The 25,997-nt window shown below is 47.8% G+C and overlaps 1 long non-coding RNA gene across 1 annotated transcript in view; it reads right to left on the bottom strand.

Annotated features, from left to right (window-relative positions):
* Window positions 1-9,608: 9,608 nt before the first annotated feature.
* LOC143988231 (uncharacterized) overlaps window positions 9,609-25,997 on the bottom strand; it is a 58,633-nt gene continuing 42,244 nt past the window's right edge. Inside the window, exon 3 of the long non-coding RNA XR_013276796.1 lies at window positions 9,609-9,761. This is a non-coding gene — a long non-coding RNA (uncharacterized LOC143988231). The remainder of the gene's footprint in view (window positions 9,762-25,997) is intronic.

Raw genomic sequence — 25,997 nt, 5'->3', positions numbered from 1 at the left:
CCCCGCGTCAAATTTCCCCCCAAAAAATCCATACCAGACCCTTTATCCAAGCACGCACCCTGGCAGGCCGCAGGAAAAGAGGAGGGGACGAGAGAGCGCCCCCCCCCCTCCTGAACCGTACCAGGCCACATGTCCTCAACATTGGGAGGATGCTTTGGGCCTCATCCCCACAACCCTGGCCGGTGGTTGTGGGGGTCTGCGGGCGGGGGGGCTTATCAGAATCTTGAAGCCCCCTTTAACAAGGGGACCCCCAGATCCCCCTGTTTGAAATGGTAAGGAGGTACTTCCTACCATTTCACAAAGAAAGTGTAAAAAATAGTTAAATAAAACAAACACACTTTTGAAAAAGTCCTTTATTAAAAATGAAAAAAAATAAAAAATTATTCCAGCGGTGGTAATCCACTCTTGCTATCCAGCAACGGATGATCATCTCTCCGGGGTCCAGCGATGGCTGATCTGATCCAGCGACGGGTGATCTCTCCGTCCGGCACAGAAATCAGAATTTTAACATTTAACTTTAACAAAGGGACCCCCAGATCCCGACCCCCCCTGTTTGAAATGGTGAGGGGGTACAAAAGTACCCCTACCATTTCACAAAGAAAGTGTAAAAAATAGTTAAATAAGACAAACACACTTTTGAAAAAGTCCTTTATTAAAAAAAAAAAATAGAAAGATTTCAGCGGTGGTAATCCACTCTTGCTATCCAGCGAAGGATGATCATCACTCCGGGGTCCAGCGATGGCTGATCTGATCCAGCGACGGGTGATCTCTCCCTCCGTCCAGCGCAGTGCAGTCCATCCATCCTTCCTCTATCTCTGCTGGTGGAGACACTGCGGGATCCCGGCAGCTTGACATTTCTTATATGATTAGGACGGGGCCACCCGTCACCTGAGCCTGACTTCCCCAATGACGTGTGGCTGACCCCGCCCCCCTCTGATAGAAACATGCGTTACATCAGAGGGGGGCAGGGTCACCCATACGTCATTGGGGAAGCCAGGCTTCCCCACAAGCATTAAAGGGGAGCGGGGTCAGGTGACGGGTGGCCCCACCCTCCTCATATAGGAAACGTCAGGGTGCCAGGATCCCGCAGTGTCTGCTGCCTTGCCCGCAGACCCCAACAACTTTCAATGAGTGTTCTCTGTATTACGGGAGCTGACAATTCATTATAGCCGCGAGTGATTTTAAATGACTTTTTTCCTGCAGAAATGACACTTTGTGCAGGGACAGTTCTAAGCACGGGAAAAATGCACCCCTTTACAGGCATACTATAGAAACCCCCCAGGTACGAAATTTAAAGGAATATTACACTTTTATTATTTCACTTTAATCATTATTAAAATCACTGCTCCCGAAAAAACGGCTGTTTTTAAAACTTTTTTTTATTTTATTGTATTTTTTATTGAAAATAGAAAGATAACAAGAATACAGTATCTTACACTTGTACAAGTGTACATAGAAACAGTAAGTTTGACATATGAGACAAATCAAAAACAAGGGAAGGGGGGGGGGGGAGAAGGGTGGAAGGGAGAAGAGAGAAAGAAAAAAAAAAAAAGAAGGAAAGGGGGGGGGGGGGAAGGAGGGTGGGGCATAATAGTTCAGCATATTTATTATGTCTTCAAAAGATTATCAGTTATTTGCAGTACAGATCCGTAAATGCCACTTTCAAATAACCAAGTCTCAGTGAGCCGGGGGCGTGGGAATTTCTTCCTTTCAGAATTATATGACATGGTTTGGTCGATTTATTTGAGCATTTAAACTCATCGTAAGAGGGCGTGGAGTAGTAATCTGAATTACGCAGCAGTATTCAGTTTGGAGCGGTTCCACAGATCCCAAATCTTAGAGAACTGGGGCATAGTATCGTGGACTATGGCTGTAAGCTTTTCCATACGGCTAATATGTTCTAAGTTCTGCAAAACCTGGGTGAGATCGGGCGGAATATGAGATAACCACCGTGTAGGGATGGCTCTTTTAGCCGCTAGTAAAATGAAGGTAGCGAGCTTCTGAGCATGTTTAGAAAGTCCAGGAATCGGTAACCCTAATAGGAAGTACAGAGGATCTAGTGGGAGGGAAATCTCAAACAAGTCTTGGATGAAAGATTGTATTGTCAGCCAGAATGGGCTAATCAATAGGCATTCCCAGAAAATATGAAAATGAGAACCTGTATCTCCTCGGCATCTCCAACAGACCGCAGGGGCCGTGGGGTCATATTTATGTAGAATTTCAGGCGTTCTATACCAGAAAAGCAATATCTTATAAGCCGTTTCCTTCTGTTCTACACAACGCGACGTCTGAGAGACAGCTGCCCATATTCTCTGCCACTGTGGGAGCAATAATGGATGTTTTAGCATTTGTGACCACTTCCGCATATAGGAATGGGAAGATTCTGTAATGGGTACCGATTCCTGGAGTATTCAGTATATGTCAGAGATTAAATGGGCCTGGTATGGGCCTTGAGCGCATAAAAGTTCAAATGGGGTTGGCTTGTCGAGACTTAGGGTGGGGGATTTATAAGCAAAATAATGTCTGATTTGGAGATAGGAGTGAAAAAGTTGTTTGGGAATCTGGTGCTGTTTCTGCAATTCCGCGAACGATAGAAGTTTCCTGGTGAGAGGATGCACCATGTTGCAGAGCTGAAAAATACCAGCTTGGGACCAAGGAATAATCCTATCATAAGCCAGGTTGTCTGGCATATCTGGGTTAAACAAAATGTTTATCAAAGGAGGGCATTGGGAGGCTAGAGAGAACAACTTTAAGCATTTCCTCCAGACATCCAGGGAGAATAACATCGGGGCTAGACAAATGCTGCGAAGTGGGCCCATGGAGGTTTTTTTTTTTTTTTAACCAGAGTAAAGTTTATTGAGCATACATGAAAAGAAAAAGGTTACATAGCAATACTCGAACAAAAAAAGGGGGTAGGCGCAACAAGCGCCAAGCACCATAAAGAAAGACACAGTCCATGTCCAGCAGGATAGACTAGAAAATACAGTGTACACAATAGCATGACCACAGATAATATACATAAACATATAACAGAGTCCCTAGGCGAATGTATTAAAGGGGAATACTGCCACCAACAGCACATAGCGCCTATCCCGTGCAGCTATGAGGACTATTCATCCATCCATCCCAAATTTTGTGAAATTTCATAGGGCAACCTCGGTTGGCATAAATGAGTTTTTTATAGGGTAGAGTTTGGTTAACAGCTCTCTTCCACTGCTGGAGCGTTGGGGGATCAGGTCTAAGCCACAATCTGGCTATCTGCATCCTAGCAGCGAAGAGGGTCTCCTGTAAGAATATTCTAAGATATTTACTTTCATCTTGAAGGGGAAGGAGACCAAGTATACATTGTCGTGGGCAGAGCGTGAGGGGGGGACCCCATATGGTCATGTAGGAACTGGATTATCTGAGCCCAATACCTTTGGATGGGGGGGCAAGTCCAAATGAGGTGATAGAATGTACTGGCCAGATCACCACAACGGGGACATACAGGGTCAAATCCTTGTCTGTACTTAGATAACCGCCCAGGGGTGACGTAGGCCCGGTGAAGCACGTACAAGTGCGTCAACCTATCCGACATTTTTGGGGACACCTCCGTCGATACCGACAGAACCTCTTCCCACTGCTCATCCTCCAACTGGCCTACATCGACCTCCCATTTAGGTTTGAGACTATATGCGTGGGTCGTAACCCGAGGAGTGAGGAGTTGTGCATAAATAGTGGAAGTAAGCTTATAAGAATCATCGCCCAAGACCAGGCTCGCCAGGGGGGTGCACACCAGGAGCGGAGGCGAATTCCCAAATTGAGCCTGCAAGGCGTGGCGGACCTGTAGATAGCGGAAAAACACCTGGTTCGGGAGGTCAAACTCGTCTTTAAGTGCCTGGAAGGTCTTAATACCCTGAGGTGTGTAGAAGTGAGATAAATAGATAACCCCCTTACATATCCACAGTTTATAATCCGGGATCCCCAGCAACTCCGGGATATCAAAGTTATCCCAGAGAGGCGTATGTGCATGCAGAGGGGGTGCCCCGGACCTAGACCACACCACACTCCACAATCGGCAGTGGTGCGCAATCATGGTACGCTTGCAGTTCGTGACAGGGCTAGCTCTATGTTTGCAAAAAAGTATTTGGAAGGGGTGCGCAATGACATCCGCCACCGAGGTACACACCAGGAGGGAGTACCTCAGCTTGTCATGCGTGTTCAAGTAGTAAAAATGAGAGAGCTGGGAGGCCAAGTAGTACGTTTCTAGGTCGGGAAGCGCAGCGCCGCCAAGACGGACCGGACACTTGAGAGTCTGCCAGGCCAGCTTATGCCTGGAAGAGCCCCACACAAAGGAGTTAAGGATCGATTCCATATCACGGAACAATCGCGACGGTATACGGATTGGGGCATGCCAAAAAACGTAGAGGAGTTTGGGGAGGAGAATCATTTTGAAAAGACCCAAGCGGCCCATGACCCCGAGGGGGAGCCTGGACCACACCTGGGTCTTCCGCTTCAGAAGGTGGAAGAGGGGCTCGACGTTAAGATTAATGTAGTCCGCGAGGGAACGAGTGCAGTGAATGCCGAGGTACTTGATGCGGTCCGTGCGCTCGAGAGGCAAGGAGGCCTGCGTACGCGTGGGGGCGGTGAAGTCAATAGGGAGAATTTGTGATTTAGACCAATTAATGCGGAGGCCCGAAAAAGCCCCAAAACGACCCACCACCTCCAAAACCGCCGCCAAGGAGGGGCCGGCATCCTCCAGATATAGCATCATGTCATCCGCATAGAGGCTGAGCACCTCCGATAGCTGGCCCCTGCGGAGACCGTGGACATCCGGGTGTGCTCTAATGGCCAGAGCCAAGGGCTCCACCGCCAACGCGTACAGCATGGGCGAGATGGGGCAACCCTGGCGCGTGCCCCTCGTCAAGGGAAAGGGACTAGAGATCTGACCATTGACAAGGACTCGGGCAGTGGGGGCCTGGTAGAGAAGCTGTATCCAGCGCACAAACCTAGGGCCGAAGCCATAACTTTGTAAGCACTCCCACAGGTACCCCCACTCCACCGAGTCGAATGCCTTTGCGGCATCCAGACTAACAACCACCCTAGTACCTACGTTGTCATGGGAAGCTTGTAGATTCATAAACAGTCTACGTAAGTTGAAAGCCGTGTTTTTGCGGGGCATAAAGCCGGTCTGATCAGTGTGTATGAGCTGGAGGATCACCTTATTAAGTCTGAGGGCGAGGATTTTGGCCAAAATCTTCACGTCCAACTGCAGGAGCGAGATGGGGCGATAGGATTCAGGGTAGAGAGGGTCCTTGCCAGGCTTAGGAATGAGGACAAGCAGCGCTTCATTCATGGAGCGGGGTAGTACACCAGTGTCAAAAATGTGTGCATACAGCAGGCGGAGCTTAGGGAGTAGGGTCTCCTGAAACTGATTATAAAACTCCCGAGGGAGGCCGTCTGACCCCGGGGCCTTAGAAGGTGGCAGGCATGCTATAGCCTCCGCTATGCAGTCCTCGGTAATGGGAGCCTCCAGAAGCTCCACCTGCGAGTCAGTAAGGACAGGGAAATCCACCGTCTGCAGCAGGGCACGCAAGTCGTCCAAGGAGCCAGAGGCCTCAGAAGTGTACAGGTCAGCAAAAAAGCGCCGAAACTCCTGAGCTACCTCCCCCGGATCCGACAGCGTGACTCCCGCCGCAGACATAAGCTGGACCACAACCGGGGGGCCGTGATCCAGGCGAGCCAAATAGGCCAGCAAACCACCTGCCCTCTCCCCATATTCATAGACTTTCTGTTTGGTGAAAAAAACCTTTCTCCCCGCTCTTTCCAGGTGTAATTGATCGGTGAGCCTAGACTGCAGCCGTAGTTTAGTGGAGTTGGACGGGGTGGGATGCGCCAAAAACGCGCCCTCCAGCTCCACCAGCAACTGCTCAGCTTGCTGAACAGCAAGCCCCGAGGATTTCTTAAACTGGCTAATGCGCAGGGACATAAACATACGGGCATGCAATTTAAAAGCCTCCCAAATCATCCCGAATGGTGCAGAGTCCGCATTTGTCTGAAAATAGTGAACCCATTCCCTCTGGACGGCCTCCAAATCGGGGAGAGCCGTCAGCCAGAACGGGTTCAACCTCCACAAGCGGGAAGCCGGCGCGGAGGGCAGGCGAAGCCGAGCCCAGCACGGCGAATGATCAGACAAGACCCTAGTCCCAATCCCCGCATCCAAAAGACACGGAAGCAGGGTAGGGGAGAACAGGATCAGGTCTATCCTGGACATTGCATCATGCGCTGGCGTGAAACAGGAATACTCCCTGCGGGGGGGGGTGCTTATACCTCCAAACGTCCGTCAGAGCAAACTCGGCTAAAAAATTGCCGAATCTAGTCCGATCCGGGAGAGAGGAGGGGGCGTGGGAACGGGTGAGTCTGTCCATGGCAGGGGACACTACGGAGTTAAAGTCACCCAGCCATAACGACGGCAACGTGGGATGCCGCAACATAAAATCAACACCGTGTTGGAGGGCCTCAAACTGGAAGGGTGGGGGAATATAAAAAGCTAATAGCAAAAATTCAAGACCCCCTGCCGTGATGTGCAGAAATAAATAGCGACCCCGTCTGTCAGAGTGTAAATCGTGAAGGCAGAACTGAACTGACTTGGCTACGAGGACAGCTACACCGCTGGAGTTATTAGTAAAGGGGGCATGATACATCCACCCCACCCAAGGTTTCTTAAGGGATAGCTGTAACTGACCCGTGATATGCGTCTCAGTAAGTACCATGATGTCAGCCCGCATCTGTTTGAGGTGGGAGAGCACCGCAACCCTCTTAGATTTCTCCCTCAGGCCACGCACATTCCACATGACTACCTTAAGGGTCGCCATAACAATTGGAAGGTGCAATACAGGTATAAGGAGACAAATGGTGGCCATAGAGACCCAGCAACCCCCGTCAGGGAGCCCCAGCGAGGGAAAGCAGACAGGGCAAACACGCCACCACCACCCCGCGCAGGGGCTACCCCCTCAACACACACCAAGGGCAGGGACAATCTCCGCAGTATTGGAGGCAGGGGGGCGAGCAGCAGGACAATTGGCAGACATGGATCAGAAGACACAAACATAAAAAAAGCATGGTGCATAAACTGTAAACAAAAACAAAAACAGATAAAACAGAGCAGAACAGTGCCCACACTGAACCGGCAAGGCAGGCAGAACACACAGTAGCCCACTAACCACAGGGGAACTGAGGCCGGCCAGGGAAACACATCTTGAGGTAACATGAGGGGCCATGCCCAGCCATCCCGGTCTGCAGGAGAAAAATCCAGAACCGCAGAACGAGAAAGGCCAGACACACTCCCAGGCGGGGGAAGGGGCGAACAAGAGTCAGCTGTGCTGTGCAGCCAGGTAGGGGGACACGGCCTGGAAAAGTCTCAGTCAAAACCGGTGTCCATTTTCCCGGCTGCCAAAGTATCTAGGGAACGGTGGGACCCATGTGTAGCAAAACAAAAAGGGAGAACATGCGATTGAAGCAGGGGCATGCAGATGTTGATCAGGGGGGCACAGGAGCATGAAAGAGGCAAACAGGGATCAAGAAAAAGGGATGGGGCCAGCAAAACAGGGGAGGGTGGCAGAAGTATAAAGTTACTCACTACATGGGGTGAAGCCGGCCATCATAAGTAAGCATCACAGGCAGGGCCAAGTCACGCAGAGGCCATCAATCAGGCAGGGGCATCATCCGGGCGCTGTTCCAGCCAGGCAAGGGCAGCCGAGGGATCTTCAAAAAAGTGAACTTTGCCATTGCGCACTACTCGGAGCCGTGCAGGGAACATCATAGCATACACCAGGTGGCGGACGCGGAGCTGGCGTTTGACTTCCGTGAATTTTGCCCTCTTCTTCTGGATCTCTGCGGAAAAGTCCGGGAACACCGCGATACGCTTATCTTCATAAGGGATGTTACCTTTTTCTCTGGTAAGGCGTAGAACCGCGTCCCGGTCACGGTAATTAAGCATCTTCGCGATGAAAGTGCGCGGTGGAGCACCAGGAGGCGGGGGTCTCGATGCCAGGCGGTGGGCACGCTCGACCGCAAAGGTAAGTGAGAAGGCCTCGCGACCAAAGTTGGTGATCAATAGGCGCTCTAGGAATGTTGGGGGGTCATTGCCTTCTGCCTTCTCAGGTAGCCCCACAAAGCGTAGGTTGGAACGTCTCATCCTGTTCTCGAGCTCGTCCTGCTTAGCCAGGACAGTGGAGAGCTGATGCTGCATTCTTTCGGCGGATATTTGGAGGGGGGGGATGTCATCCTCCACCTGGCCCAGCCTGTGCTCCGTCTCCCCGACCCTCTCACGCAGCTTATGCAGATCCTGACGAATGAGGGAGATGTCGACTTTCACCTCCTCAATCCTGGAGGTGAGAGAAGTGCGGCAGAGGGTTACAGCCTCAAGGATTCGTGCCGTGTCGCCTGTAGGAGGATTGTCGGCAGCCGGGCCCGGAGCGACGCCATCTTCCTCCACGAGGTCCGGAGCATCAGCACGGAACCTTCCCAGCTTCGCGAGGGCCCCCTGGGACGGCGGCGACATTCGGGCACACGGTGCTCCCGAAGGAGATATCGCTGTTCACAGGGTGAAGGAACCGATGGGGTCCGCAAGGATGGAAGTACGGATAGTAGGCAGCCGGAGCTCACAGAAAGAGCGTCCTACTCCATGCCGCTGCAGGCCACGCCCCACGGCCCATGGAGGTTTTAAGGTCCGTCCAGAGCATGGCACAAATGTGTGCAGGTCTGGTGATGCTCATCTCAATTTCTGCCCACACTGTAGGGGCTTTCCTGGATGACCAGGTAATAATTGGTTTAAGGTGTGTAGCGTAATAATATTTAATCAGATCTGGGGCTCCCAGACCTCCGTGCCATCTTGGAGCTAACATCACCGGACCTGCAATCCTATGCGCTCGATAATGCCATATAAAATTAAGAAAAGTTCTCTGAACTGCTTTTAGTTGGGACATAGGGAATGAGATCGGGAGAGTGTCAAAAAGGTAGAGGAGCCTAGGCATCACCGACATCTTCAGGACATTAATACGGCCCAGAAGTGAGAGGGGAAGCGAATCCCATTGCTTCAATAGCCTATCAATGTCGCGAAACAGTGGAGGGTAATTAGCCAAGTATAAGGTTGAATAGGAGGCGTGACATTAATCCCTAAGTATTTAATGGAATCTGTACACCAGTGAAAGTTTTTAAAACTTTTTTTGCATTGATACATGTCCCCTGGGGCAGGACCCAGGTCCTTTAGGAGAGTAATTGCATATTAGCCTTTAAAATTAGCACTTTAGATTTTGAACATTCGAGTCCCATAGACTTTAATAGGGTTCTAAAGTTCACACCAAACCGGGTAGTGTTCGGCTCATCCTCATTAATTTCCATGAAATAAATATACTAACCTAAATATGCCCTTCTTCAATGGACCCATGCATCAAAGACAGTTGCGGTTGCAGCCAATCCTCTACCCTTTGTTTCTCTCTACCCATCTGTTCATTTACTTTTGTACAGTGTATATTCCAGAAAAACTCTCCAATGCTGTAACAAATGTTTTATTCCAAAACAAGTATTTTACAGTGATAATGGATAATAGAAATATACATTATCTCCATGTTTACTTCAGTCTTGGTTCATTCTGATACAGCCGGGGCACTGCCTTCTTCATTGGCTGCAGTGTCAAGGTCACATGACTCAGGTATGTATTCCAGGGTGTCATCCAGATTATCAGGGCCTAAGCGGTAGTGAGTCTTCTTATCAACAGAGACCTGTAACAGAGAGTGGTAAGTGCTGCATTATGTTCCAACCACAACTGAAAAGTACACAGGTGTACATAAATAAAGCAATCCCACCCATGACTCGAGAACCAGATCAGACACTTGAACAAGGTCCTGGTTCCTTGGAAAAAGGGGTGGATGCCAATGTCTAGCATTAACACTTCCACGCAGTATTTATATTCTGCTCAGAGTTCATGTGTGGAAAGTTTTAGGGGCCCCACAAATCGTTGCACAGGTGTGCATTGTGTTAAAGCAGCCCAGGTGTGTAACGCAATCATTGGACCCCATAGGAAAACATTGATGGGACCTTCTGGCTAACTTTGTACCAGCTAGCGGTATACACTGACAATACATGCCATTAAACTTTTAGCCCTGGTTCACATTGGTGCGTTTTGACATGTCAAATTGGCGGCAATTGCATCATCCTAATTGGTGCGACACTGAATTTGTAGTGGCGCATCGATTTGAAAAAAGTAGTTTCTTTACTCTACTACTTTTTGCGATATTCATTGTCATCTTTGCAGAAACGTGCACAGATGTCTGTGAAATCGCCACCGAAATCGGGACCGACATGCGGGAGTGAAATTGTATGGCTTCATTTCCACAGCTCAGTGTGAACCTGGGCAAAAACAAAGATTATATTGCAGCTTACCAATTCTTAGATTAGGTGGCTGCATTATTTATTTTTTAAGGCTTCACCTAGTGATCTGGCCAGTAAGCCTAGGTTCACATTAACAGCGGAATTGAAATCGTGCCAGTTCAGCTGAACTCGCATGATTTTATACCCGCATATCGTGCACAGATATCTATTGAACTCACACCCCAAAAGTTGCCAAAAGTAGTGCAGAAACTACTTTTGGGCATCAGTATGGCATTGCACCGATTCAGACAGTGCCATTGCTGGCAATAGTAACATCCCATGCAAAATTGCATTAATATGAACATAAGACTGTTATTTCTTTCTCGTACATCACGGGACACAGAGACTCAGTAATTACTGGTGGGTTATAGGCATCACTAGGTGATTGGATACTGGCACACCCTAGACAGGAAGGTCAATCCCCCATATAACCCCTCCCCCTACTGAAGGTACCTCAGTTTTTTCGCCAGTGTCTTAGGTGTTGGTCACAAGTACAGATATGCTGTGCTGAGCTCCGCTGGAATATCCTTACTGGGGCCAGCTATCCAACCGGATCCATTCAAAGTGTCTTTTTCAGCCCGAATTGGATGGTACCCGGGCCTTGTGTCCGAAGAAACAAGGTTTTACCTGTAACACTTCTCTTTTTAGAGAGCTGGATCCTGGGATCCAGTATTTGTTTTTTTTCAGCCACATTCCTGGCATAGTCCTTTATGGGCCCAGAACTGGGGATCCCCCTATTCAAGGGGGCACCAGTCTCTGAAGGTTTTTTTCCTAACGGAGCCCACTGTGAACGGTGAAGATTGGGTCTGTTATTCAGACCCTGCAGCTGGATAAGGCAAGGGAGACTCCTCAAGAATTTTTCTCATTTTAAAGTGGGGTTCCACCCCATCAGAACCCTCCGCCCCCCTCCGGTGTCACAGTTGGCACCTTTCAGGGGGGAGGGGGGTGCAGATACCTGTCTAAGACAGGTATTTGCACCCACTTCCGGGCATAGACTCCCACGGGAGTCTATGTTTCTTCCTGTCCCTGCGCGCTGTCTGCTGGGACACACATGGGTCCCAGAGACAGCACAGACAATTCCTATTGCGCTGCGTGACTCGCACATGCGCAGTAGGGAACCGGGAAGTGAAGCCGCAGCACTTCACTTCCGGATTCCCTCACCTAGAATGGCGGCGGCAGCAACCGAGAGCCGAATGATCGATCGGCCTCGGCTGCCGACATCGCTGGATACTGGGACAGGTGAGTGTCCATTTATTAAAAGTCAGCAGCTGCAGTATTTGTAACTGCTGGCTTTTAATAATTTTTTTCACAGTGAAATCCCTCTTTAGGTAAGTGTATGCTATGCTTATAGTCGCCACCGGGGGCTGCCAAGAGCACATAACTTTTCATGCATGATCTGTCTGCTTGGTGTCCACGCTCTATGCTCCTCCAGCCATGCTCCAGGAAGGATGAAGGTAAGGGTTTTTTTTCCTTCTGGGATTCTCCCTCCACGGATTAGGGGGCTGAGACAGGCCTGGGCAGAGAGCGGAAATATACCCCACCACCCGCCGCCGCCGTCCACCCCGTCCACCACCGCCATTACAGCGGCTTCACATCCACCGGCCTTTCCCTCTCCTCTGTCCCAGCCTACCCTCCATGCTTGCCAGCAGGGTTAGAGCCTCTGCATCGCGCAGGAAACGCTTGTTTTTAAAGCGAGCGGAGCAAGTGGTCGGAGGAGGGGGGCGGAGCACTAGGCTTCACAGGCTTTAAAGTGCACTCTTTTTAAGATGCACACAGCCTATAGAGGGACACAGAGCTGACATGCGCATGTGAGTGTGAGAGACACAGGCATTCCCAGGCAGCATTTACTTTTCTTAAGTAGCAGCGGCAGTTGCTGAACTACAGGGCTCAGCAGTCAGTGCATTTTTGTGTGTGGTACCTCTATCTTTTGTTGCTTTGCACTATGGGTAAAAGAGGTACAAGTACCCAGAAGAATAGGGGCTCTAAGGGGTCCCCTTCAGGCTCTGAGGACCCCCCTCTGCAGCACCCTTTCCCCCCTGCAGGATCCGGGGAGGCTGGCCAGGGAGAGCCGTTGGGATCAGGGGCTGCAGCTGCTTCTGGCACTTTAGCCCCTGTGTACATTACACAGGAGGTTTTTTCCTCAACCATAAACGGTTTAGAGGAAAGATTAGTGGCCTTAATCGCATCTTCGCTCAGTGGAAGAAAATGCACTAGGCCCCCCTCTGTCACCCAGGACCCTCAGAGTGAGGAACTCTGAGGGGGATTCCTCTCCTTTATCCCAGAGGATCAGGAGGAAACTGATGATTCCACTTCTGAGGAATCTAGTGGAGAAGGGCCCTCTTCAGCTTCTCAGGATGAGAAAACGTTGGGGCAAATTCTTGATGGATTGGTCCGTTCCACGTTTAAGTTACCCGTCCCTGAGTCAGTTAAAGAACCCACTTCTTCTCTGGGTTCACTGAAACCTACTCAAACTGCACATGCTTTTTCTGTTCATGGTTTGCAGGAATAGCTTATCTATTCTGAGTGGGATCACCCAGATAAACATTTTTTTCCTCCTAAAAAGTTTTCTACACTTTATCCGACGGAGAAAAGATTTTCTAAGATGTGGGGTATACCTGCAGTTGACGCCGCCGTAAACAAAAACCTGACTTGTCCTGTTGACAACGCTCAGATGCTTAGGTTTTCAACTGATAAGAAAATGGAATTCCTATTAAAAAATGTTTTCTCCTTGGCAGGTTCAGTAGCACAACCTGCAGTGGCAGCAATTGTCAATATTTGAGAGACCATGTTAAACAGGTGCTTAAAGCCTTACCCGAACAGCAAGCCCGGGGGTTAGCTAACCTTCCAGCGGCTCTGTGTTTTGCTGTTGATGCTATCAGAGATTCTATCCTTCAGGCCTCTCGTCTTATGCTTGGATTGGTACACATACGTAGAATCTCGTGGCTGAAAAATTGGTCAGCTGAATCCCCATGTAAGAAACTTCTGCCGGGATTTCCCTTTCGTGGTGCAAAACTGTTTGGAGACCGGGCCGGACTGGAAATAAAAACCAGCCCTGGAAAAAATTTCATACCAGCCCCACAGCATAACATTATTTTCGTGAAAACCACCAAATGCAGCTTTACTCTGCCCGTGAAGGCAGTCTCACTGTGCCCACAAATGCGGCCTCACCGTGCCCATTATTGCAGCCTCACTGTGCCATGAATGCAGTCTCGCTATGCCCATGAATGCAGCCCCTCCTGTGCCCCATGTCCCAGTCTGCAGTCCCCATCTGTGGGAAGGTTTGTTGTTGATGCTCGGTACGGTACCTTGCATGCTAGCAGGATATCCATGACGGCAGCAGCAGGCAGGGTCTGTTCTCGTTTTGGATGGGGACGGTGATCCTTCCAGAGGATCTGTTTGCTGTGAGATGGAGTGGTCCCTGGCCACCTGCACCTTCAGCCGTCCCCATTTTCTGGCCCCAGTCAGCCTGTCCTTTGGTCCTGGGGAAGTGGAGAGCACTGGATGGGAGCTGGAGAGAAGGGGGAGCAGACAGTACTGGTGGGGTTGGAGAACACACGGGTGGGGGCAAAGAGCAGGGGGTAGTGGAGATCACAGCGGTGGAGAGCAGAAAGCACTGGGGGGGGGGGGGACTTGAGAGTACTGGGAGGGCCAAAAAGAACAAGGGTGGAGAGCATGGTAGGCTGAGAGCACTGAAGGGGCTAAGAGTGTGGGGTGGCAAAGAGCACTGGGGGGGGGGGGCAGAAAAACAGGGGTGGAGAGTACGGGGGGTACAAAGTAGGGGGGGAGAGCTTGAGAGCACCACTGGGGGCCAGAAAGAACAGAGGGAAAAGCACGGGGGACTGGAGAGCACATGGGTGGGGGCAAAATGTAGGGGGGAGTGGAGAGTACAGGGATGGAGAGTGGAGAGCCAAAAAGAACAGGAGTGGAGAGCAAGGGGGGGGGGGGGTAGAGAGAACTGGGGGGGGGGGGGGGCTGTAGAGCGATGGGTGGAGCATGAGAGCACCAGGGGGCCAGAAAGAACAAGGGTGGGGAGATAGGAGGGCTGGAGAGCACTGGAGTGGGGGCTGGAGAGTGGGGGGGGGCGAGCACTGGGGGGAAAAGAACAGGGGGGAGAGCACTGAGGGGAGGGGGAGAACAAGGGGGCATAACAAGGGCAGAGAGCGCTGGGGGGGGGGAAGAACGGGGGGAGAGCACTGGGAGGAGAACAGGGGGGAGCACTGGGAGTGGAGAGAACTAGGGGGGAGAACAGGGGGGGGGAGAGCACTGGGGGGAGTGAAGAGAACTGGGGAGGTTAGTGAAGAGAACTGGGGGGGGGGAGCACTGGGGAAGTAGAGAGCACTGGGGGGGGGGTGAAGAGCACTGGGAGGGGAGAACAGGGGGAAGTGGAGAGCACTGGGAGGGGAGAACAGGGGGAAGTGGAGAGCACTGGGAGGGAGGGGAGAACAGGGGGAAGTGGAGAGCACTGGGAGGGAGGGGAGAACAGGGGGAAGTGGAGAGCACTGGGAGGGAGGGGAGAACAGGGGGAAGTGGAGAGCACTGGGAGGGAGGGGAGAACAGGGGGGAGTGGAGAGCACTGGGAGGGGAGAAAGGGGGGGAGAGCAGGGGGGAAAGAACGGAGGGAGAGCAGAGCACTGGAGGGAGTGGAGAGCACTACGGGGAGCACTGGGGGTGAGAACGGGGGGGGGGAAGAGCACTGGGGGGAGTGGAGCGCACTGGGGGAAGAGCACAGGGGGAGTGGAGCGCACTGGGGGAAGAGCACGGGGGAGTGGAGAGCACTGGGGGGGAGAAAAGGGGGGAAAGCACGGGGGGAGAACGGAGGGAGAGCAGAGCACTGGGGGGGAAAATGGGGGGAGAGCAGAGCACTGGGGGAGAGCACTAGGGGGAACACTGGGGGGAAGAGCACTGGGGGGAGTGGAGCGCACTGGGGGAAGAGCACTGGGGGGGGAGCACTGGGGGAAGGCGAGAACAGGGGGTAGAGCAGAGCACAGGGGGGAGTGGAGAGCACTGGAGCGCACTGGGGGGAGAACGGGGGAGAACAGGGGGGAGTGGAGAGCACTGGGGGGAGAACAGGGGGTAGAGCAGAGCACTGGGGGGAGTGGAGCGCACTGGGGGGGAAAGAACAGGGGGTAGTAGAGAGCACTGGGGGGAGAACAGGGGGGAGCACTGGGTGAGATCACTGGGGGGGGAGTGGATAGCACTGGGATGGTGGCTAGAGAAGGATGGGGAGAACTGGAGAGCAGGTTGTGGGGGGGGGCAGAAAGAACAGGGGTGGAGAGAACTGTGGCTGGGGGGGGGGGGCTGGAGAGTGTGGTGGGGGAGGCGAGCACTGGGGGGGGGGGGCAGTAAAAAGTTGGATAGGAGGATCAGCAGGGGGGCTGCATATAGAGGAAATGATCTTTCTATATTCCTCCATGCAGCCGCTGAATGCTTGATTCTCCTCCTCTCACTCCTGCAAGCATTCAGCGGCTGCATGGAGGAATATAGAAAGCTCATCTCCTCTATATGCAGCCCCCTTGCTGATTCTCCTATCCAGGCACACAGGGCAGGCTGTACGGGCGGCATCTCATCCTCTGGATTACAGCACTGGTTGGCTCTGTGTTCGGCGGATGCTCTGTAACACGGCCCCGCCCCCCTTAGACCGGCTTGTGCGATAGGCGGAACGTTGATTCTATCTACTATCACACGAGCAGGTCTGGGGGGGTGGGGCCGTGTCACAGCGCGGCCGCCGAACACAGAGCCAGCCAGCGCTGTGATCCGCAGTAGCAAGCACCAATGCAGCCACAACTAAAGGGCAGGCGGCCTACCGGGAAATCTCCCGGTATCCCGGTAGGCCAGTCCGGCCCTGTTTGGAGAGGATTTGGACAATTATATCCAAAGGATCTCCAGTGGGAAAAGCACCCTTTTACCAGTCAAGAAAAGGAGTAAACGTCCCTCCTTTAAACGGGCGCTTTCTCCAGTACCAGGGGCATCAAACTCCAGGCAGTCACGACGGCCTCCTCCGTCAAGCTCTAAGGTTAAAATTCAGAGTCAACCCCAGGAACAAAAGAAGTCCTGAGGGAGAAGGTCTTCAAGACAAAAACGCTAAGACCTCCTTATGAAGGGGCGCCCCCGCTCACTAGAGTGGGGGGGGGAGACTACTAAAGTTCTCAGGGCTCTTACAGGAGGAATTTCGGGACAAATGGGTGGTCTCCACAATAACTCTAGGTTACAAACTAGAATTCCCTTCTCCTTATTTCCACAGATCAAATGTACCCAGAGACCCAGAGAAAAAGAAGTCTCTCCTTCTACCATTGGAGCAACTATTGTCGCAAAAAGTTATCATGGTAGTTCCCATGCAAGAGCAGGGAATGGGGTTTTATTCAAACCTTTTCAGGGTACTGAAGAAAAACGGAAATGTCAGACCCATTCTAGAGCTCAAAGATCTACACAGATTTCTAGAGATACGGTCCTTTTGCATGGAATCGATCCGATCGTTAGTCTCCATCCTACAAGGAGGAGAACTTCTGGCATCAATAGACATCAAGGATGCATACCTACATGTACCTATTTTCCCTGCTCATCAAAAGTTCCTGCGCTTCAAAGTAGAAAAACACCACTTTCAGTTTGTAGCTCTGCCTTTCGGGCTAGCTACTGCACCTCGGGTGTTTACAAAGATCTTGGCCCCTCCTCTGGCCAGATTAAGGGCTCAAGGTATAACGATAATAGCATACCTAGACGACTTGCTCTTGATAGACCGGTCGGTAGCCCACCTGGACCAAAATTTGGTCACCACAATCAACTACCTGGAACGCCTAGGTTGGGTCATCAACTTAGAGAAGTCTTCTTTAAAACCAGTAAGAAGACTAGAGTATTTGGGTCTGGTCATAGAAACAGCCCAGCAGAGGGTATCCCTACCCCAAGCAAAGATCAGTGCTATAAGAGAACTGATTCAGGTAGTCAGGGCAAAGAAGGGTCCTTCTATTCGTCTTTGTATGAGGTTGTTGGGGAAGATGGTGGCTTCAGTCGAAGCAGTTCCCTACGCTCAGTCTCATTCAAGGCTACTGCAAAACAGTATCCTATCAGCCTGGAACAAGAAGGTTCAGGCGTTAGATTTTCCAATGCATCTGTCCCCTACAATGCGTTGGAGCATCAGCTGGTGGTCGATACCCGAAAAACTGCGGAAAGTTACCTGGACAGTGGTAACAGATGCCAATGTTTCGGCTTGGGGGGCAATCCTGGAACAGTCGACTGTCCAAGGGAGATGGTTCAGAACCGAGCGGGCCTTACCCATCAACATTCTGGAGATCAGTGCAGCGTATCTAGCCCTAAAAGCCTGGACACTCAGGTTGCAGGGTTGCCCTGTCAGGATCCAGTCCGACAATGCTACAGCAGTGGCTTATATCAATCACCAAAGGGGGCACCAAGAGTCCTACAACTCAGGAAGAAGTAAACCAGATCTTAATCTGGGCAGAAAGACATGTGCCATGTATATCGGCAGTCTTCATTCCGGGGGTAGAGAACTGGCAAGCGGACTACTTGAGCTGCCAGCAGTTAGTGCCAGGGGAATGGTCTCCACCCCAAAGTCTTTTTGGCCATATGCCAGAGATGGGGAGTTCCGGATGTAGATCTTTTTGCGTCCAGGTTCAACAACAAGATCGACAACTTTGTGTCAAGAATGAGGGATCCTCTTGCATGCGGGACAGATGTGTTGGTTACTCCATGGCATCAGTTCTCTCTGATTTATATGCTCCCTCCTATTCTGCTACTGCCAAGACTGCTTTGCAGGATCAGGCAGGAAAAGAAGTCAGTGCTTCTGGTGGCCCCAGCATGGCCCAGAAGAGCTTGGTATGCAGAAATAGTGAAGATGGCAGTAGGCTCTCCTTGGACCCTACCATCACGTCCAGACCTGCTATCCCAGGGATCAGAATTCCATCCTACCTTAGAAACGCTAAATTTAACGGTTTGGCTATTGAAACCCACATTCTGAAGAATCGTGGGCTTTTGGGCCCTGTGATATCTACCTTGATTAATGCAAGAAAGCCAGCTTCCAGAATGATTTATCATTGAGTCTGGAAAGCATATGTCTCCTGGTGTGAATCCAGGGGTTGGCACCCCAGAAAATATGTCATAGGCAGAACCCTTGAATTTATGCAAAATGCATTAGAGATGAAACTGGCCCTGAGTACCATCAAGGGCCAAGTCTCGGCCTTATCGGTTCTGTTTCAATGTCCACTTGCTTCACATTCTTTGGTCCTGTTGTGAATTCATTAAGGAAAAAAAATAATAATAATACATTTAATATTTACTGTCAGAGAGGTGAGATTTGTTTAGGCCCCAAGAACAGATGAACCACGATTTTGCTATTATTGAACTGTGACCTCTTGGAGACCTTTAACCACTTGAGATCCGCGCTATAGTAAAAAGACGTCTACAGCGCGGATCTCAATTTCCGGGACTACGTCTATTGACGTCGTCCCCTTTAAGAGTTCCCCGCGCGCTCCCGGGAGCGCGCATCGGGGAAAATCTGTGTTGGCCGTGTCCGCTGGACACAGCCAATCACAGATCGCTGTAAACGGCCAATCACAGCGGCCGTTTACAGCGCGATCGCCTCCTCCAATGGGTGATGATCTCAAATGTAAACAAATGAGATCATCACCCATTGCCGAACGTGTCTCCTCACACAGCGATAGCGTGTGAGGAGACCGAAGGTTTTTGTGAGTGTGTGAAGTGACAGTAAACTTATAAAAACCCGACCTGTGCCCAGATCTACCCTGCCAGTGCCCAGATCTACCCTGCCAGTGCCCAGATCTACCCTGCCAGTGCCCACCTGTGCCCACCTGTGCCCACCTGTGGCCACCTGTGCCCACCTGTGCCCACCTGTGCACCGCCAGTGCCCACCTGTGCACCGCCAGTGCTCCATCTGTGCACCACCAGTGCCCGCCAGTGCCCTGCCAGTGCCCGCCAGTGCCCGCCAGTGCCCGCCAGTGCCAGCCAGTGCCAATCTGTACCAATCGGTGCCCATCTGTGCCGCCTAAGCAGTGCCCATCTGTGCCGCCTCAGCAGTGCCCATCTGTGCCGCCTCAGCAGTGCCCATCTGTGCCGCCTAAGCAGTGCCCATCTGTGCCCATCTGCTGCCTTATCAGTGCACATCCGTGCAATAAATCAGTGCACAATCTTTATGATTTGCACCATAGCTTGTAGACTCTATAAATTTCACACAGATCATATAATATGCAAAAATTTGGGTTATTTTTACCAAAGATGTGTAGTAGTATAAATTGTGGCCAAAATGTATGAAGAAAAATTGCTAATTTGCTAAATTTTGTCACAGAAACGAAGAAAAATTCATTTTTTTTCAAAATTTTCGGTCTTTTTTCATTTATAGCGCAGAAAATAAAAAACCGAGAGGTGATCAAATACCACCAAAAGAAAGCTCTATTGGTATGAAGAAAAGGACAAAAAAATCATTTGGTTACAGTGTTGCATGACTGAGTAATTGTCATTCAAAATGTGAGAGCACTGAAAGCTGAAAATTGGTCTGGGACTGAGGGGGGTTTAAGTGCCCAGTAAGCAAGTGGTTAAAGCAAAGTACAAGATCTCACAGGTTTTTCCAAATGTTAAAGGGATTAGCTATCTTTTAAAATTCTACAAGTCTGTATTGAGAAATGTGTGGCCTAAACAAAAGGGATGTTTGGTCACAAACACAAAAAAAAAATCTTATCTAGCTCCTTGAAGGGTCAAAGAAGGCCATGCAAATATATATGGCAAGGTTTGGGCTATACCTAGGAGTACCTGCGACCAACAGCCATTACACCTGAATGACCAGAACAAATATCCCATTGTCTCAGAAAGTGAGAGATCAATAAGCCAAGTAGTCAGTATTGTCCTAGCTTCTCATGAAACAATGGCAGGAGAGATTTACACGCTAGGAAGATAACAGTTATATCAAAAGTCAAATGACAGGTGCATATATCTGGGGTGTTGTGTCACAATGTTGGAGTAAGATTCATATACCAGTATCATCAATATTTTTCTAAGCCATTCAAATTATATATATATAGGTCACAACAAGGAGATATTGTGGTTTGGTATCTAATGATCTGGGGAACTTTGTCATAAAAAAATTATATATGAAAGTGTGATTATAAGTAGAAGTGTTTTAGCAACAAATTAGTATTATGAAAAACTTATAATCATGATTATAATTGTATAAGAATTTAACCTATGTTTAGATAAACAAATATTGATTGGATACCCGAATTATACATGTATCCATATAGATAATAATTGTATGTGATATTGTTTGATATATATCTAACCTGTGTCCTTTAGAAATGGACTAAAGATTAGCAGATATACATTGATATGCATATATATCACCATTTTATGCAAGTGATTATTCAAAATTATGTTAAGCGTAATTTTATATTATACTATCATTCCTGAACACTCAAGATATATTCGTTAGAACATATATAAACAACAAAGGCATATTATAGAAATAATAATATTAACTTAAAGAAATAAAACACCAAACACATGTGAGACACCTGGTGGTTGAAGGTGCTATTACCTTAAAATCACGAGACTACTGGGAAAGGTTCATTAAGTCTGCCTGCCAATAGGAAAGGGACACATACCCTCTGGGCAGAACTTAGTATAATTTTATGACCTTTTTGTTTAAGAGGATATTTAAGAAACTAAAAAGATGGAGGAGGAAAAAAAAAAAAAGCTTGGAGGAGAGCTAAGGGAGAGCTCAGGGGGAAGCTTAGGGACCCCCCCTTAGAAGGGACACTGGAAGACTCCCAGAGACTGACCCTGCATGAATACATTTTTACATTCATGAAGATCCCTGCTCCTTGGAACTCGGAGGTCACACAAAGTAATTCCTCTGTAAAAGGATCCATGTTGAAGCCACGGCAGCCATCTTAAAATTCCTGGTAACCAACACTCCACACTAATAGCCATATTGGAAATGGGTAAATATATGTTTATCATCTATTCTATGTTCTCTTAAATATTGATTTTTTTTAATATTCTATTATTAAAAATATTTCTCCCGAATCAATAACCGCCTTTTAGATTTTTCTCTAAATTAAATTTTTCATTATAAATTTCTTTTTGCATAGATGCCAATTTTATTGACAAACAAATGTCTAATTTATTTCACATTGTTAACCACTTACTTACCTGCAGTATAGTAACGGTTGGATGTGTGAAATACAGACATGCTGTTTAATTGTCAATTATCAAAAGGTTATTGATTCTACCGAGAAGTGATAATGATGATAATTGTGTCCAAGGTACTACTACGCCCAGTCTGAGGGTGTTTCTATTAATTGTCAAAATGATCAAGTAATGCAATCTGTATTTTAATATTTCATGTAAATATTTGTCTTTTGTCAACCAATAAATGTAACTATTTTGTATGATCACTCGTCTCCGTGAATAAGTTTCACATATATAGACTGTGTCATATAGACTCATTCTGTATCTTAAAAATATCTTCGTTAAAAATTACTTAGTAAATATTGTGCGGGAAAATTTCCTTAAAAAGCACAACATATATAAATGGAGGCACTGCTGAGATAACGTCGATATTTTGTACAGGATCAATCATAGTTACGGTGGTGACAGGAATAATATTTTGCATGAAATTATTAATTATTAATTTAAAAAAAAAAAATTTTTGCCAAGAAAAATGTCTGGTCAAAGTGAATTTTATGTTGATGGGGATTATCAAGAGTCAGCCCTTAGTGGTAATATGAGTACTCAGACAAAATGGATACAAGTACAGGAAATGTTGGATATAATGTCAAAAATTAACATGATAAATCATGCCGAAAAAAGTTTGTCTAACGAGACTGGTCTAGAAGCATGCATTGAAGACCTTATAAACCACGCCTGTCAATTAATAAAAGACGTGTGGAATGTGGAAGGTCAAAGCGTTGAACTCACAGACAGCTCATCTGAGACAAAGGAAATAGAAAGGCCTGATCACATGCATTTTGAATTAAGCACTAACCTGATGTATCTTTATAGTGAGTTTAAACGTCAGTATACCCAACAAGAGAGTGATATCTTAGAATCCCATTTAATAGAAGGGGAATGTGAGCCCACTAAAAAGCTAAAGGAGATTAATGACAAGGCAGATTATTATGATGAATCTATAGTGACAATGATGAAATATGAAACAGGACAGATGCAAAATAATGCAATAATGCTGGACGAATATCACCAATTAAATAAAGAGTATAAACAATTAAGAGAGAAGGAGAGGTTTTTACCGGAAACCTTAATTAAAACAGAACAGATGCAAAATAATGCAATAATAATGCTGGACAAATGTTACCAATCAAATAAAGAAATAATAAACAATATAAAAGAGGAGAAGGAAAATTTTCTGCAGGAAAATGAGTCTCCTGACGAAAGTTGCTGAGTAATAGGCTGTGGAAATTTAAAAAGTTGCCAAGTAATATGCAGTGGAAATTTAAAAGAAGAAACAAATCAGCTTAGGTCAGGACAGGAATCCCTAATTAAGCAACCAGAAGAATTAAAAGAACAAGGGAAGTGTATGCCCCAGGATAACGCTCAGATGCTTAACCCTGAAAGTATAGAGTCTGACAATACTCCAAAATCTGACTCTCAACCTAAAATTTGGGAGTTACATAATGAAAAAGAATTAGAAAAAGAAACCATATTCTACCCCAAGCCATCTGTAGAGCAAAGGGGGGTAAACATTGAACCACCACATGAAAGTATGCCTAATCAGTTTTCTTTGGGATCAGAGAAAAATACAGGCACCCCTAAACAGGACGCCTCAGAAATAATAAAATTTTTAAAAGATGCTGTCCCGGTGTTGAAGGAAGAGGGATCCATGTGCATTATTGACCACATTGAGACCTATGAAAATGCTTTATCAGTTTTAGGCCTAAATGATGACCAATCGAGGATTAATTTCTTACCGTGGGTATTTGAAACCAAACACCGTCCATTCTGCGAAGATGTAAAAAGTCTGTTGGGTACTGCCTGGCAAGCAATTAAAAACGCCTGTCATCTAGGATTTGTCCCACACAAAAATGTTAATGCGGCTAGAGTGGATATACACAATATCACATGTACCAGTGATCAAAGCCCCACCGAAGTTATGGCTGTGCTCAAAAGGTGCTGTCCACTTAGCAGAAAAGGAGCCAAGTTATAATAAACTTGGGTTTGAACCCATGTTCTTCGAGGCCCCGCCTACCCACATAAAAGTGAATTTAGCAAAAGACTACAAAGGGGGGTGTTCACTGGAGTCTTTGGTAAAAGAGAGTAACAATTTGTACTCTATCCAACAAACTGGTGAAAACAATGGAAGGCCTGAAAGCCCTATAATGAAATTTGTGGATGAATTTTATGCATCTCCTCAATCATTACAGTCCAAAACCAAGAAAAAGAGATGCGCTGATATAGTCAGAGGAGAGATGCTACTGAGTTTCCCCAGCAGGAGACCAATGTCCCCACACATCAGAAGGGGGGAGCAGAGACCACCCTTTAGAGGGGGAGTTCAAAGACCACCTCAGGAGTCTCATCCAAAGGATCCAGACCCGAGGTTTAGGAGAAACTATAGGGTATATCTCCAACGGGTCAGATTTAAACCTAAGGGTAGACACCCTCACCTTTACCGGTGTAATTGGCTTCGGGGGCCTACACGGGTAAATAGGGAGAAAATACAGGGTAGAACACAAAAAAATCCCCAGAACAATAGGGAACAACTAAGGCCCAGACAACTATCCCAGAATCAAGACAATGTTTCTGATGGGGATATGTCTGATCAAACTGAGCCAGTAGTCCCCAGAAAGTACAGAAACCGGGTCCCACGACCCAATTCTGATCAGCCTGTAAGCAATACGGAAACCAAAATAGACAAAATTATGGATATATTACACGGTTTCATTGCTATACGGAACATGAATAACACTTCTTCCAGGGGCAAATCCTGTGGCCAGCCCAAGGGCCACAGAGCCTTTTAAGCGCCTATGTTAAAATAAATCAGAGGAATGCACTGAATAAAGATATAGGAAGCAGAGGTTCTAACACCATGTTTTTCCACAGGTTACAGTAATGAGGATCCTGAAATCCCTACCGAGGGATTGTGGTTGTTAGATATTAATTATTCTCCTATTTTTCAGTGGTCACTTCATTCCTCTGACATAAACAGGTCGCTCCAAACAGCCCAATTTCAAGAAGTCCCGAAGGCGGTAATTCCAGAGGAAGACCGAATCCTAAAGACATTAATATCAGGAGGCCTAAATGGTTTGATATTTTGGTAAAAGATGAGGAGTCACCCGCATAAGGTAGTTTGATTGCCTTAAATGAGTTGTATTGACACCCCAAAGGGGGGAGATTTTATTTGTTTTATTCCTCACAAGTAGAAGGTTTACTATAATGCCAAATATTTTGTTACTGACAGTAAGTGTCACATGTCAAACTGAAATGTTTTTAATTGTTATTATTCCAGAACCACTACAATTAAGCTAAAAAAAAGTCAGTCAGAAATGTCTGGTATCCACAGATATTAATAAATGGCCTCATGATAATGTGCCCTGGAGCTTGGTCTCCCATAGCAAATGTGTCATACATTGTCTTGATTTCCAGAGTGTTTAGTTAAGGGACTGATAACACAATGGGAAAGAGGGGGGGCTCTGAGGAAGCCCAGGATACCAGCTTGACACTGAGATCTCAAACACAGATCATGTAAAAAAAAAAATATATATATATATATATATGTTTCTTTTCTCATGCAATTCCTTTTCCTTTACAGGACTAAGATGTCCATGAGCCGGTCAACAGAACCGAGAGTCCAACATGTGTGAAACATCCAGAGAAGGAACCGTATGGGGGATCCAGGGACACCACCGATGGCCAGTCTACATGGACAAAACCCACCAGGACGGCCAAGACTAAAGGTGCCCGGAATGATCCATTTCCCGCCAAACAACAGATGACGGCCCTGAGATGCACACATCAATCACAAACCCATTTTGTTTTTCAAAGAATTACACCCATCTGCAGGTGTCTATACCTCTGCAATATATATATCCACAATCCGGATCCATCTTCACAACTCAACTTACAAGGCCCGAGCGAAGCCATATTTCTTCAACCTTTTGCATTGGTGAAGTCTTTCAAACGACTTCCGGCATTTGAACACTTCACAAGGGAGGCTTTGTTGTGAATTCATTAAGGAAAAAAAATAATAATAATACATTTAATATTTACTGTCAGAGAGGTGAGATTTGTTTAGGCCTCAAGAACAGATGAACCACGATTTTGCTATTATTGAACTGTGACCTCTTGGAGACCTTTAAAGCAAAGTACAAGATCTCACAGGTTTTTCCAAATGTTAAAGGGATTAGCTATCTTTTAAAATTCTGTATTGAGAAATGTGTGGCCTGAACAAAAGGGATGTTTGGTCACAAACACAAAAAAAAAATCTTATCTAGCTCCTTGAAGGGTCAAAGAAGGCCATGCAAATATATATGGCAAGATTTGGGCTATACCTAGGAGTACCTGTGACCAACAGCCATTAAACCTGAATGACCAGAACAAATATCCCATTGTCTCAG

This window comes from Lithobates pipiens, unplaced genomic scaffold (genome assembly GCF_037356315.1).
Source record: "Lithobates pipiens isolate NorthernLeopardFrog02 unplaced genomic scaffold, aLitPip1_a1.2 Scaffold_1, whole genome shotgun sequence".
NCBI classification, from domain to species: domain Eukaryota; kingdom Metazoa; phylum Chordata; class Amphibia; order Anura; family Ranidae; genus Lithobates; species Lithobates pipiens.
The sequence above is the reverse complement of the archived record's forward strand: the minus strand, read 5'-3'. Positions and strand labels throughout refer to the sequence as shown.